The 14,253-nt window shown below is 39.1% G+C and overlaps 1 non-coding gene across 1 annotated transcript; it reads right to left on the bottom strand.

The window, feature by feature from the left end:
- Nucleotides 1–14,146: 14,146 nt before the first annotated feature.
- On the bottom strand, nucleotides 14,147–14,253 carry LOC141625456 (small nucleolar RNA R71). Its single transcript, XR_012535240.1, has one exon. It is a non-coding gene; the product is annotated as a small nucleolar RNA R71 (small nucleolar RNA).

Here is a 14,253-nt window from a genome sequence, read left to right as displayed (position 1 = left end):
TAGCGAATGGTTCTTGGTACAACAATTTTGGAACGGTTTATATGAAGATTCAAGGAACATTCTCAACATGGGATCAAATGGAATGTTCACCGAAGTTGATGACAATCAAACATGGAACAAAATTGAGGAAATGGCGGTCCATAACTCATAATATAGTAGACCTCGCAAGGCTACTAGAGGACGAAAGCATGAAGTGGACTCCGTTACTCAATTGGGTGCTCAACTTAGTGCTCACATTGACACCATCAATTTGAAGTTTGAAAAAGCTATGGCTAGACTTGAAGAAGCCTCAAAATCACCAAAGCATCATGTTAATGCCATGACGGCATCTTCATCAATCCCAAGTGGGATATGTGAGAATTGTGGAACTTTGGGACATGACCAAAGTGAATGTAGGGGAACAAATGAACAAGTGAATGCTTTCCAAGCATACAAGAGTGGTACCCCTTATTCCAACTATTACAATGAGAACACCAAATTCCATCCAAATCTCTCATACAAAAGCCAAAATGTTCAAAACCCTCAAACAACATACACCCCACCTCCCATGAGAAACCAAAATCAAAGACCCTTTTACAACCAAAACCAAGGTTACCAAAATCAAAATCCATACAATCACCAAAATGACCAAGGTTTTGATGTTCAAAAAGCGGTCCTCCAAATGCAAAAGAATCAACAAGAATTTTTCACTCAAATGCAAAAAGATAGTCAAGCAAAGGAAACCACCATCAACAACATCCTAGCTCACACCAAGATGTTGGAAACCTAATTGACTCAACTAGCATCTTCAAGCTCACAAAGACAAAAGGGGCAATTACCACCTCAAAGTAATCCCCCAAGACATGAAACGGTTAGTGCCATTCACTTGAGAAGTGGTACAAGGTATGAAGCACCGAGGAAGCAAGTTGAGGATGAAGTTGTGGAAGCTAGTGATAAGGAAGAAATTGTGCAAAACTCTAAAGATGGAGAAGAAATTTCAAAGAAAAATGAAGACAAGGTGAGCTCACATTCCAATCATTCTAGGAAGACCTTTCCTACACACCGCGGGTGCGGTGATTGATGTGAAACATGGTGAGCTCACTCTAGAAGTGGGAGATGAAAGCATAACTTTTAATCTTGACAAGACTATGAGAGCTCCTCGTTTGCATGAACCGTGTTTCATGATTGATCATTATATAGGAAGGATGATAGGAAGAAGTCGGAACTCCAATGGAAGAAGAAAATTGAAGATGCTCCATTCAAAGAGCAAGTGAATTGTGACAAGGAGAGCTTGCAAGGCTCATCAAAATCAAGCAAAGAAGAAGAGGATGGCCTCATTGGCCAAGAAGAAGAAATGGGAAAGTTGTCTCCATCAAATCAAGAGATTTTCAATGATCAACTTCATGAAGTTTGTGGTCTTTGGGACGACGAATTTGAAGGGATTTTTAATCCCTACATTGGTAATGCCATCGATCAAGACCGACAACAAGGGCCAAGGTCTATTGAAGAGCTTTATAACAATAATGAACAAGCTTTTGATTATTTCTTAAAGGTGTTGAGCAACATCAACAACACCTTGAACATGCCCCCTTGACATCTCATCAAGAATGAGAGTTTGATGGAGTCCTCCCTAAACCACCATTTGTAAATATTTCTAACTCCCTGACTCGCATTTCAATTCTTATATTGCATTTTTTGTCATCTTTGGATTTTTATATACTTTGATCAAGATAATTGTCAAGTTTGAGAGAAGTGAGGGAGGGACTAATAATTTCAATTGATGTGTAGTGCTTTAGCTTAGTGTGGGGATAGCAATTGCCTAGGCTATCCATGCCTTAGTAGTGCACCCACAATGAAGAACACAAGATATTTTGAAGAATGGAAGAATGACAAGGGATATGCATTGTACACGGATGGAACTGAATCCGGGTACAAAGGGGTCGAATCCGAGCGGATTCAGGAGAATCCGCCTGTCTTCAGACAATCCGGGCGTGTTGGATAGAAGACGCATGTCCCTATGAGCTGAACTTTTGAAATATTTTTGACTGTAAGCAAATTCGGGCGTCCTGAATTCAAATCCGCCCGTCTTTGAAAATCCGCCCGTCTTGAAGGGAAGACGCCCGTCTTCTAGGCTGAGGAAAACAAGAAAAATTGCTGTGAAGGAATCCGTCCGTCTTCTGCAGAAGACGCCCGTCCCGTGTCTGCGAATCCGAGCGTCTTCACTGAAAGACGCCCGTCTTTAGGCGAGTTTTTCCCAACCCAGAAAAGGCAGAATCCGCTCGTCCCAAGCAGAAACCGCACGGATTGCCCCTGCAGTTCGAATTTTTCGGGCTTTATAAAACCCCTCCCACCTTCATTTCTTCATTTTTTCATTCATAACACTACTCAAAAACATCAAAACCCTCATCCTCTCCATCACAAAAACAAAATTCCTCAACTACATTCACCAAAATCAAACCAAAACATCCTTTTAACAACAAATCAATCACTCCTTTTTCAATAAAAATCAAAACCAAGCACAAAATCTTCAACCTTTGAGTCGATTTTTGAATTCATAAAGGCAAAGCCTTTCACCTTTAAATCGATTTGGGTACACTACAAATTGAAGATTTTTCATTCTTTTCTTGGTTAATTCATCAATGGCAAGGACTAAGGGAGCAACAAAGGCAACAAAGGCAAAGGCACCAAAGGCAAAGACACTTTCATCAAGGCAAAAAGAGTCTTCAAGCAAAGAAAGCATTGGCTATGGTGGTAGCAAACCCAAACTTGGAAGTGCAACAACAACAACAACCTTCTATGGGAGCAACAACATCTACTACTCCGGAAATTGATCAACTTTCGCACTATCCGGAGGTAACTTTCATTTCCAAAACCCATAGAGACACTTTTGCCAAGTTTGCTAGGAAATCATTTCAATCCACCAAGTTTATTTGTGAAGATACCTTAGATAACTTGGGTGTCCTTGAGCAAACTAGAGCCTTCTTTAAAGCCATGGGGTTGGAGAAATTGTTTGAATCAAAAGAATTGACATACCCCTCCCTTACCTTGGAATTTTTGAGTTCTTTGAAAGTCAACAAAGTTGAGACTAGGGAGAACCTCGAGTTTTGTCTAGCTAATGTTAGTAGATGCATCTCCTTTAGGGAAATGGGTGAAGCTTTGGGTCTTAGTGATGAACCGAGTTATTTTAAGAATGTTGGAAAGTATGACCCCGACCCTCTTTGGGAGGCAATTTCCGGAAGGAAATTTGAGGACTTTCATGCGAGTCGTGCTCTTTTAGTCCACCATCCGGGCATAAGAGTATGGCACAAGGTCATAGGAAACACCATCATTGCAAGAAAAGATACCAACCATTTCACCAAACTTGATTTTGTTCTTCTTGAGTCGGATTTGAACATTGGAAGAGTACACACCAAGCCTTTCAACTCTCTAAGGCTTTTGGTGGATAGATGGCTCAACATTGATTGTGGGAAGAAAGGCACTACCGTTATTGTGAATGGCGGCCTAGTCACTATCCTAGCTAAATACTTTGATCCTAACTTCAACAAAGTTAACAAGTATGAGGCGAAAGAGGGTGGTCATCTTGTTGATATGCATACTATGATACACAAGTACAAGTGGGTTGCCCATAACCCTCTTGACACCAAGTATGGATGGCTCACTAGTGAGGCTAGATCGTTTACTTTGCCTTCAAAGATTTGTCGTCTAACTGTTGGGGCTGGTGTCCTTAACAGTTAGTGCAAGGACTTATAAATCTCTAAAAGGATCAAAGGGCATACTTTTGGTATTATTATCAGTTGATCCACGTTTATCAATAACGGTTGGCTTGCTAGATAAGTTTGACGTTATTGTCATACAGATGGCGGTGATCAACGGGTCCCTAAAAGTCACACCTATAGGATACGTTTGAGAGATGTGACAGTATGAAAATACAGTCATGTTGATGCCAATTTTGACTAACCAGTTAGTCCGAGTTATTTGACTAATAATTAGTCAAAATGTGATGTTGAGATATTATGTTTAATACGGATTAAATAAGATGGGCTAAGGCGAATTAAACAGTTGATTCGTAAATTAAATATAAACGATTATATTTAATTAATGTATATTGAATAAATTATACAATATCGTCTTTGTCGGACATGTATTAATACTTCAACTAACCTGTATTATTAGTTGATGTTTTAATAGCCGATAACCGATGACGATTTATAAAAACCGCGTCGTATACATTTTAGCGAAATTTATCGGACCACGAGTTTAATAAGGAGGAAGTAGATAAGCCCACTCCCCCTCATGAAACCCACGGCCGAATGAAGGAACAAAAGGAGAGTTTCTTCTCCTTTTGAAACCTAATCATTCATTCTCAAAAAAAGATTAGGGTTTCGGAACATTTTCTCTGAAATTCCTAGATCTCACATCTGTAAAACCTCACAATAGCTCTCTCGATATTGCAAGTCAATTAGAGAGCATTTCTAGCACAAGGGCATAGTCTCAGACGGTCTTGGGTGCAACGATTAGGAGGAAATCTCTGTTGATTTCTGTTCTTTACGCCGCACTACAAAGGACCCGAGGTTGATTCTTAATCTTTATCGTTTCATTGTTGTATTTCGTTTATGACCTTTTTTTCACATGTTAAATTTACGTTATAGTCCTAAATTTAAAGGGTCTTATACGGATATTACCCCACAAGTGGTATCAGAGCGAGGCCACGTAAATTTTCATTGTGATTTTTCATAAAACGATTTGAAACGGTTGTTTTTGTCTCGAAAACCGTGCCTTGTTTACACGGCTGAAATTTTTGAAACCGTGACATGTTTTACACGGTTGTTTCATCTTATTTTCGATTTGTTTTTGTGCATATTGTTGTTTTATACGGAGATTATAACAATATGTCAAGTTTTATCAGATTGTAAAATTGTTCTTATGCGTTTTTGATCAAAATTGCATTTGTTTTGTTTCGTCAAAACAGTTTTCACGAGGGTTTTGTTTTTCAAAAATTTTTGTTCTCGATCGAGCATGTTTTTATCGATCGAGAGGTTTTTTCTGTTTTGTTTTCACTCGATCGAGTCCTTGTTGTGCTCGATCGACCACTTTCAAAACCCCACTGCTCGATCGAGATGTCCTCGTACTCGATCGAGCAGATTTGCTGATAAAAGCTCTCGATCGACCTCCAGTACTGTCGATCGAGTACTTTCTGATTAGCATACTTCTCGATCGACTAGCAGTTCAGTCGATCGAGCCCTTTTGTTCCTCGATCGAGCACTTTTGTCCCTGGATCGAGGGATTTTTGTTCTGGCAGCTTTGAAAATTCATTCCTTTTGTTTTAAATTTTCTTTTGGCCTTAATATGTACTTTATACGGATATTGTACACTCGCTATGATTGTGAAACGGTTCACACACGTACCATTGAGTTATTTTAAAGCGTATTTAAAGTAACGGATTATCATGAATTAAAATTAAGTTGATGAAGCGGTTTTGTCACATAATTTTAATTGTTAAAAGGTGGTTTGGATAATTTAACATAATTACGGAATTATGTCACGAATAAATTTAATTTAGTTGATGCATTTTATTTATCGTTTTTGATTTTTTTTGAATGTTTTTAATTACGTATTTATTTATTTTTACAATCGGTTGTAACTTAGTGTGGCCTTAGTAGAACGTGTTACCGAAATGATGGAACACGGTCTTGGTTGTATTTTGAGATCTCGTATCTCCCTTTTTATTTCTTTTAATTACAGTTTTTATTTAGAATGTAAATAGGTTTATATTTTGTAAATTTTAATTGTAATTTTGAGAAGACTAAAGATGGAGACCGGATGCTCACTCCCGCTACATGGATCAAGATGGAACATCAAGACAAGCTTCTCGGGTCCAACGGTGGATTCCAAAGTTGTTTTATGTTCTTTTTATTAGGATAGGCCACACTAGGAATTTTTATTTACGTATTGCATTCTTTTATTTTTTTTCATAACGATAATATGCATCATTTTCCGCCTAAAAACCAAACCACCTAATTATTGCATGAAAACTGACACATATAGAGGTCACGAGTTAGTTTTCTTTGACATTCTCATGTCACATGTTTTTAAGCCATCACCCAAATTAATTCATTCTCGCAGACGCTAGTTATTCGTTCACTTAATATGAATTATAATTTAGTTGATGGGATTTTCCTCGTATAAACAAAAATTGAGAATAGTCTTTATAGGTCAAACTCCAATAAGTCCCTTCTTCGTCGGTAGGCATAATATGACCCCTTCTACGTCGGGTAAGTTGGAACTGATTGACTTATTTTATCTCAACACTATGGTCACTTGTACGATCCTGTGATCATGGTGGACTATAGATAGGATTTACGGAAATCTATCGACCAAGAATTCTTACGGAAGAATTAGCTAAACAGTTGGCTTATCAATTTACAGAAATTGAGTCTTGGGATCACTTGTATTATTCTTGAGGGAGATCAATTATGCAAGTGCCATGAGTCTACACGTTAAAATGTATTTTAAATAGACTTAAATCACCTCGATGAGTTGCTTATTTCGTTTTTGTTTTTCTTTCTTTTTCAGTGTAGAACACGATCTATTTAACTGCTATAACAAATGGCTGGTCCTACTAACGACCCAATGCCAAGTGCCACATTGGACCGTGAGTCCGGCCGGATCTTCATGAATCGGATGAATCGGTCTACTCGATCGAAGAATGATGGATCAAACATCGCGGATTGGGAGGCGGCATTACGGAATGCTGCCGCTGCTGACGGGAAGCTCAAATATCTATTAGAGCCCATCCCGGCAAACCCAGGTCCCACGGCTAGAGCTAATGAAATCACCAAGTTTAACGATTTCTGTATGGAGCGGGTGCGATTAAAAACGTACTCATTTTTGCAATGGAACCCAATTTGCAGAAAAGCTTCATAGCCCATGGTGCAAACAAGATTTTCACCACGCTCACTAAGGAATTCTCAAAAGCACCGAGAATCGTGACCTATGAGCATACCACTCGCTTCTTTGATGCGAGACTCCAGAAGGGCCAACCAGTTAGCCCACACATTCTCAGCATGATTGAGAATGTCGAGAAGCTGGAGACCTTTGATTGTAAGATCAGCGAGAACATTGTGATCGACCGCATGCTTCATTCACTCCACGATGGTTTTGCGCTCTTTAGAGCGAATTACTATATGAATGATTTGAAGAAAAGCCCCCATGAACTGCACTCCCTTCTCGTACAGACCGAGAAGGACATGAAGTCCAGTGGGAGCATGAAACAGGATGTTCTCGTTGTGACAAACAAGGGAAAGGGTAAGGGCAAAGCTCGGGCAAACCTAGCAAAAAGAGGTAAACCGAAGTTCAAGAAGTCGGGTTCGGGTAAGAGTGGGCCTGGTGAGTCGAGCACCTCATCGGGCACGACAAAGAGCAAGAATGAAAACATGGAATGCCATCATTGCCACAAGACTGGGCATTGGAGGCGTACATGTCCTGTTTATCATGAGGACTTAAAGGCGGGTCGTGTTAAACTTTGTTGGTATGTCTTCTTCTTCTTCTACTTTTATTCATATGATTGAGATTAACCACGCAAGTTACGGAACTTGGGTACTTGATCCTGGTTGTGGTTCTCATCTGTGTAATCATGTGCGGGGGCTCCGAAACATCGAACCCCTCGTAAAGGGTGAGGTGGACTGCGTGTCGGGAATGGAGCACGAGTGGCTGCCGTCTCGAGGGGAACATATGTGATCCGGCTTCCTAGCGGATTTGAGTTATTTTTATATAACTGCTATTATGTACCCAGTCTTTCCAAAAACATTATTTCAGTTTCTGCAGTTGACAAACTTGGTGATTTCAGCAGCTCTAGCCGTGGGACCTGGGTTTGCCGGGATGGGCTCCAAGAGATATTTGAGCTTCCGTCGCCGGCGGCAGCATTCCGTAATGCCGCCTCCCGAGTCCGCGAAGTTTGATCCATCATTCTTGATCGAGTAGACCGATTCATCCGATTCATGAAGATCCGAAGCCAGGACTCACGGTCCAATGTGGCACTTGGCATTGGGTTATCAGTAGAACCAGCCATTTGTTATTAAGCAGTTTAAAAGTTCGTGATCTACACTGAAAAAGAAAGGAAAAACAAAACGAAATAAGCAACTCATCGAGGTGATTTAAGTCTATTTAAAATTCATTTTAAACATGTAGACTCTCGCACTTGCATAATTGATCTCCCTCAAGAATGATACAAGTGATCCCAAGACTCAATTTCGGTAAATTGATAAGCCAACCGCTTAGCTAATTCTTAGGAAGAACTCTTGGTCGATAGATTTCCGTAAATCCTATCTATAGTCCACCATAGTCACAGGATCGTACGAGTGACCATAGTGTTGAGATAAAATAGGTCAATCGGTTCCAACTTACCCGACGTAGAAGGGGTCATATTATGCCTACCGACGAAGAAGGGACTCATTGGAGTTTGACCTATAAAGACCGTTCTCAATTTTTGTTTATACGAGGAAGATCCCATCAACTTAATTATAATTCATTTTAAGTGAACGAATAACTAGCGTCTGCGTGAATGAATCAATTTGGGTGATGGCTTAAAAAACGTGTGACATGAGAATGTCAAAGAAAACTAACTCGTGACCTCTATATGTGTCAGTTTTCATGCAATAATTAGGTGGTTTGGTTTTTAGGCGGAATATGATGCATATTATCGTTACGAAAAATAAATAAAAGAATGCAATACGTAAATAAAAATTCCTAGTGTGGCCTATCCTAGTAAAATAAAACATAAAACAACTTTGGAATCCACCGTTGGACCCGAGAAGCTTGTCTTGATGTTCCATCTTGATCCAAGTAGCGGGAGTGAGCATCCGGTCTCCATCTTTGGTCTTCTCAAAAATTACAATTTAAAATTACAAAATATAAACCTATTTACATTCTAATTAAAAACTGTAATTACAAGTGAAAAATCCAAAACGGAGATACGAGATCTCAAAATACAACCAATACCGTGTTCCATCATTACGGTAACACGTTCTACTAAGGCCACACTAAGTTACAACCGTTTGCAAAAAAATAAATACGTAATAAAAGGCATTCAAGGCATTCAACAAAACGATAATAAAATGCATCAACTAAAAACAAATTCATTCGTGACATAATTTTGTAATTATGTTAAATTATCCAAACCACCTTTTAATGATTAAAATTCATGTGATAAAACTGCTTCTATCAATTTAATTTTAACCTAATACAGTCCGTTACTTTAAATACGCTTTAAAATAACTTAATGGTACGTGTGTGAACCGTTTCACAATCATAGCGAGTGTACAATATCCGTATAAAGTACATATTGAAGCCAAAAGAAAATTTAAAGCAAAAAGAATAAATTTTCAAAGCTGTCAAAACAGAAATCCTTCGATCCAGGGACATAAGTGCTCGATCGAGGGACAAAAGGGGTCGATCGACTGAACTGCAAGTCGATCGAGAGGATAGCCAATCAGAAAGTGCTCGATCGACTAAACTGGTGGTCGATCGAGTACTTTTATCAGCAAATCTGCTCGATCGAGTACGAGGACAACTCGATCGAGCAGTAGGTTTTTGAAAGGGGGTCGATCGAGTACAACAGGGACTCGATCGAGCAAAAACAAGACAGAAATAGCACTCGATCGAGTAGAAATACGCTCGATCGAATGCAAACATGGCTGAAAATTCAAAACCCTCGTGAAAAACAGTTTGTCGTGACAAAATCAATTGCAATTTTGATCAAAAACGCATCAAAATAATTTAACAATTGACAAAACTTGACATGTTGCTATAATCTCCGTATAAAATAACAACATGTAAAAGAACAAATCGAAAAACAACCCAAGGCAGCCGTGTAAAACAGCCGCACGGTCAAAAACGCAACATCCATGTATACAAGGCACGGATTTCGAGACAAAACAAGACCGTTTCAAAATCGTTTTATGAAAAACACATAGAATAATTTACGTGGCCTCTCTCTGATACCACTTGAGGGGTAATATCCGTATAATACCCTTTAAATTTAGGACTATAACGTAAATTTAACATGCGAATATTGTCATAAAACATAAATACAATAGTGAAACAATAAAGATAGAAATCAACCTCGGGTCCTTTGATGCACGGCGTAAAGAACAAAAATCAAACGAGATTCCCTCCTAATTGTTGCACCCAAGATTTGTCCGAGATATGCCCTTGTGCTAGAACGTGTTCTCCGATTGCCTTCCAATATTGGGAGAACTGGATGTGAGTTTTCCGAGATGTGAGATCTCAGTTTCAGAGAGAAAATTAATCTCCAAAACCCTAATTCTTTTTTTACTAATGATGATTAGGTCAACATCAAGGAGAAGGCTCTCCTTTTTGTTCTCCTAATTCGGCCAAAACCGAGAGCCCTAAAGGGGAAGTGGGCTTCCACTTCCTCTTACTTTTAGCTCGAGGTCCAGTTCGCCAAATGCTAAAATGTATATGACGCGGTTTTTATAAATCGTCATCGGTTATCGGCTATTAAAACATCAACTAATAATACGGGTTAGTTGAAGTATTAATACATGTCCGACAAAGACGATATTGTATAATTAAATTCAATATACATTAATCAAATATAAAACGCTTATATTTAATTTTACGAATTAACTGGTTAATTCGCCTTAGCTCATAATATTTAATCCGTATTAAATATAATATCTCAACATCACATTGTTGACTAATTACTAGTCAAATAACTCGGACTAACTGGTTAGTCAAAATTGGCATCTACATGACTGTATTTCCATACCGTCACGTCTCTCAAACGTATCCTATAGGTGTGACTTTTAGGGACCAGTTGATCACCGCCATCTGTATGACAATAACGTCAAACTTATCTAGCAAGCCAACCGTTATTGATAAACGTGGATCAACTGATAATAATACCAAAAGTATGCCCTTTGATCCTTTTAGAGGTTTATAAGTCCTTGCACTAACTGTTAAGGACACCAACCCCAACAGTAAGGAGGGAGTTCGGGTGTGAGTACAAGTCGGGATTTTAAATAGCTTAAGACGAATTTTTTTTAATTAATTGAATTCGTATTTAATTTAATTAGATTAGGTAGTAATTAAATATATTTAATTATTATATTTAGGTGACGGTTTTTGTGGAAAATTATTATTAGCTGGATTGTTTACGGAGTATGCTAAAAGGTAGCTTTATCCTACTCAGTTTCAATATTGTGCTTATTTGCTAAATGAGTCATTGGTCATCAATTGCATTGAAAGAGTCGGTAATTGACATATTATATGGTATCTTGCGTATTTGTGTTGTTTTCTATGTCGGAGGACATGTTTGGTTATTTGTTGTTGAGGAGACGTGAGGCAGTTGGGAAACCGTCTCACGCTCGGGTCGCCTCTTGGAGCTTCCCACTCCAAGAGGGATGTGCACATTAATGACTTGAGTTTGGAGGGACTCGTGTGGTTGAGACACGACGTATGGCAGGGGATCCGATTAGCTTCCGGGACCCGATGCGTCCGGGGGCGTGTCTTGGTGCCTATTTGTGGTTGTTGGTATGTCCGGGCGTGTCCCGTGCGGTGTGTTTGTCGGTATGTCCGGGACGTGTCCCTATACCGTGGTGGTTGTGGGTACGTCTGGACGCATCCCGGTACCGGTGTGGTGGTTGTTTGATAGCGTCTCATTCACGTTATGGTTGATGTGACCATAATTAGCGCATATTTAGCCCCCGAATTAGCCTTGTTCCCATGCTTTTTAGTACATATTTGGGTCATTTATTATCTTTAGCTCTTTGTTTTGCATATTCTTTGAGATTTTGATCCCTTGGTAGGAAAGGAGTAAGAATCTTGCATTTTCATGGCAAAACGAGACTAAATTGATCGAATCCAATGACCAAGCATCAAGGAGAGATAAGATTAGAAGGCCTTTGTACATATTATAGTAGATGAGCAATGTTGATAAAGGATCCTTGAGTCCCCGAGGAAATCTCCAAGGATTTTATGAAGAAAAGGGAAGAAAAGAAGAAGAAAGATTGCTGAGGTACAATCCGAGCGGTTTCTCCACAATCCGCCCGTCCTCCACAAGCACAATCAGTGCGTTTTCCTCCAAAGACGCCCGGGTTAGCAGCCACCAGAATCCGACCGGATTCCCTTGAAGACGCCCGTTTTCCCCCGCCAGAATCCGCCCGTCCCGACTCCAAAACGCACGGATTCTTGTACAGCGCAATTTCGTCTTCTCCAAGCTACAAAGAAAGAAGCCCTTCCTTCGAAAAATACCGGCTCCTCCCTGCTCAATCTAAAAAGTGTAATTACTAGTTTAGCCCTTAGTTAACCCTAATGCATCCCCCTAATTTCCACTATAAATACCCCATTAGTCTAATTAGAAGAGCAGGTTCTTCTTATCAAATCTTAGAGTAGTTAATACCAATCAAATCTCTCTTTAGTTTTGTAATCAACAATTAATCAAGTTTTAATACAAGTTTTATTTCCTTAATCTCTCTTTTGTTCATCCTTTATTTTGGGTAATTGAAGATTATTTGGGTTATTATTGGGAGATTGACTACCTCTCAATAAAGCATCAAGTACTTCTTTTATCTTTGCTTTATTATTGGAATCATTAGTAGGTATAATCCTCTTAATCCCTTTTTAATTATTGTTAATTACTTTCATTTGTTCATCATGTTTCATTTTGTTGGTATGATTGACAACCTTGCTAGCATGATCAACATGATAATGAGTGAGTAGTCTCTTAGCTAGGGTTAATGGGTGATTAGGGGAAACCAACATGGGGAATGATTCATGCTTAAATTAATATGCTTTCATGTTTTATTTACTTGCTTGTTTTGATCTCAACTCATGCACATGTTATGTTTGATGAAATGTGAGCCTATGAATCCTTGCATTTTTTACCCATCACCTATCTTTTCAATGAGACTTGTAAGACATAAACCAACTCGAGTCTCATTAGACCATGCATGTTGTTGAGTAGGGAAGATTAAGTCGACTTGTAGGTGTTGTACAATCTAATCGATTCGGCTCCGGGACCCAAACTTTCCTAGGATTGTAAGATATAACCCAACTCAATCCATCACAACAATAATTGCTTGCTTATAATTTGAGAACATGTTTGTATGATCAATTGCCATGATTCCCCTATGACCCCATGACACCTTAGTGCTTTTTATCAATTGTTTACAACCCTTTTAATTCATCTTGCTTGTTTATTTCCATTGCTATTTTAATTAGTGACCTTCTACATCAACCCAAATTGTGACACCCCTAAGACACCACTAGTTTCAATAGAAATCTCATCTCAATTCCCGTCCCTTGGGATCCGACCTTTACTTGCCTCTTTACTAATTGTAGAGTTGTGTGTGAAGCTATAAATTGTGTTTTGATTCGTACGTGACCCAACGACCACATCTATTTAATTGTGAACACGAAACGGACCGATCAAAAATGGCGCCGTTGCCGGGGACGGTGTTAAATTGATTTAGATTTCCTTATATTGTTATTAGTTGTGTCTTTCTTTGCCTTGGGGAAGTAAAACTCCTCAAGGTTTGTTCTAATTGTTTTCAAGTTGTTTGATATTTTGCATGTCTAGAAGGTCACAAGGTGATTTGTTACCTTTTGATCGTGAAATTGAAAGAACTTTGACAACCAATAGGAGACTTGCTAGGAGGAATTTGAGAGGTATTGGTGATGTTGTAGATATTCAACCAACTATTGAGTTCATCAACCCTTTTGCAAGAGAAGGTGAGGAGGACCCATTACAAAATACCACCCAAAATCAACCTACAATGCCTAAGTTTTCATCCTATTCCGTACCCACCGAGGAGAACCTACCCAATGGTACTCCCACACCACAACATCTAACCGGAAATTTTATTGCCAAATCCGCCTTTATCCAATTAGTCGAAAGGAGCCAATTTGTGGGGATGCCTAGTGAAGACCCTCATTCTCATATGGAAACCTTTTGTGACTATTGTGATGCGATTTCTCAACCGGAGTAACTCAAGACCAAATTCGATGGATCTTATTTCCTTTTTATCTAATTGGCACCGCGAAACAATGGTTGAAGGGCCTTGATAAGGCCACTCTCGGAATTGATTCTTGGAAGAAGTTGGCTCTAGCTTTCTACAAAAAATTCTACCCACCGGAAAAGACTAACATGCTAAGAGCTCAAATTACGGGTTTTAAGCAAAGGGATGAAGAATCTTTGTATGAAGCTTGGGAGCGGTTCAAGGGAATTTGTCGCTCATGTCCTCACCATGGACT

Source organism: Silene latifolia, chromosome 1 (genome assembly GCF_048544455.1).
Source record: "Silene latifolia isolate original U9 population chromosome 1, ASM4854445v1, whole genome shotgun sequence".
Lineage (NCBI taxonomy): Eukaryota > Viridiplantae > Streptophyta > Magnoliopsida > Caryophyllales > Caryophyllaceae > Silene > Silene latifolia.
The sequence above is the reverse complement of the archived record's forward strand: the minus strand, read 5'-3'. Positions and strand labels throughout refer to the sequence as shown.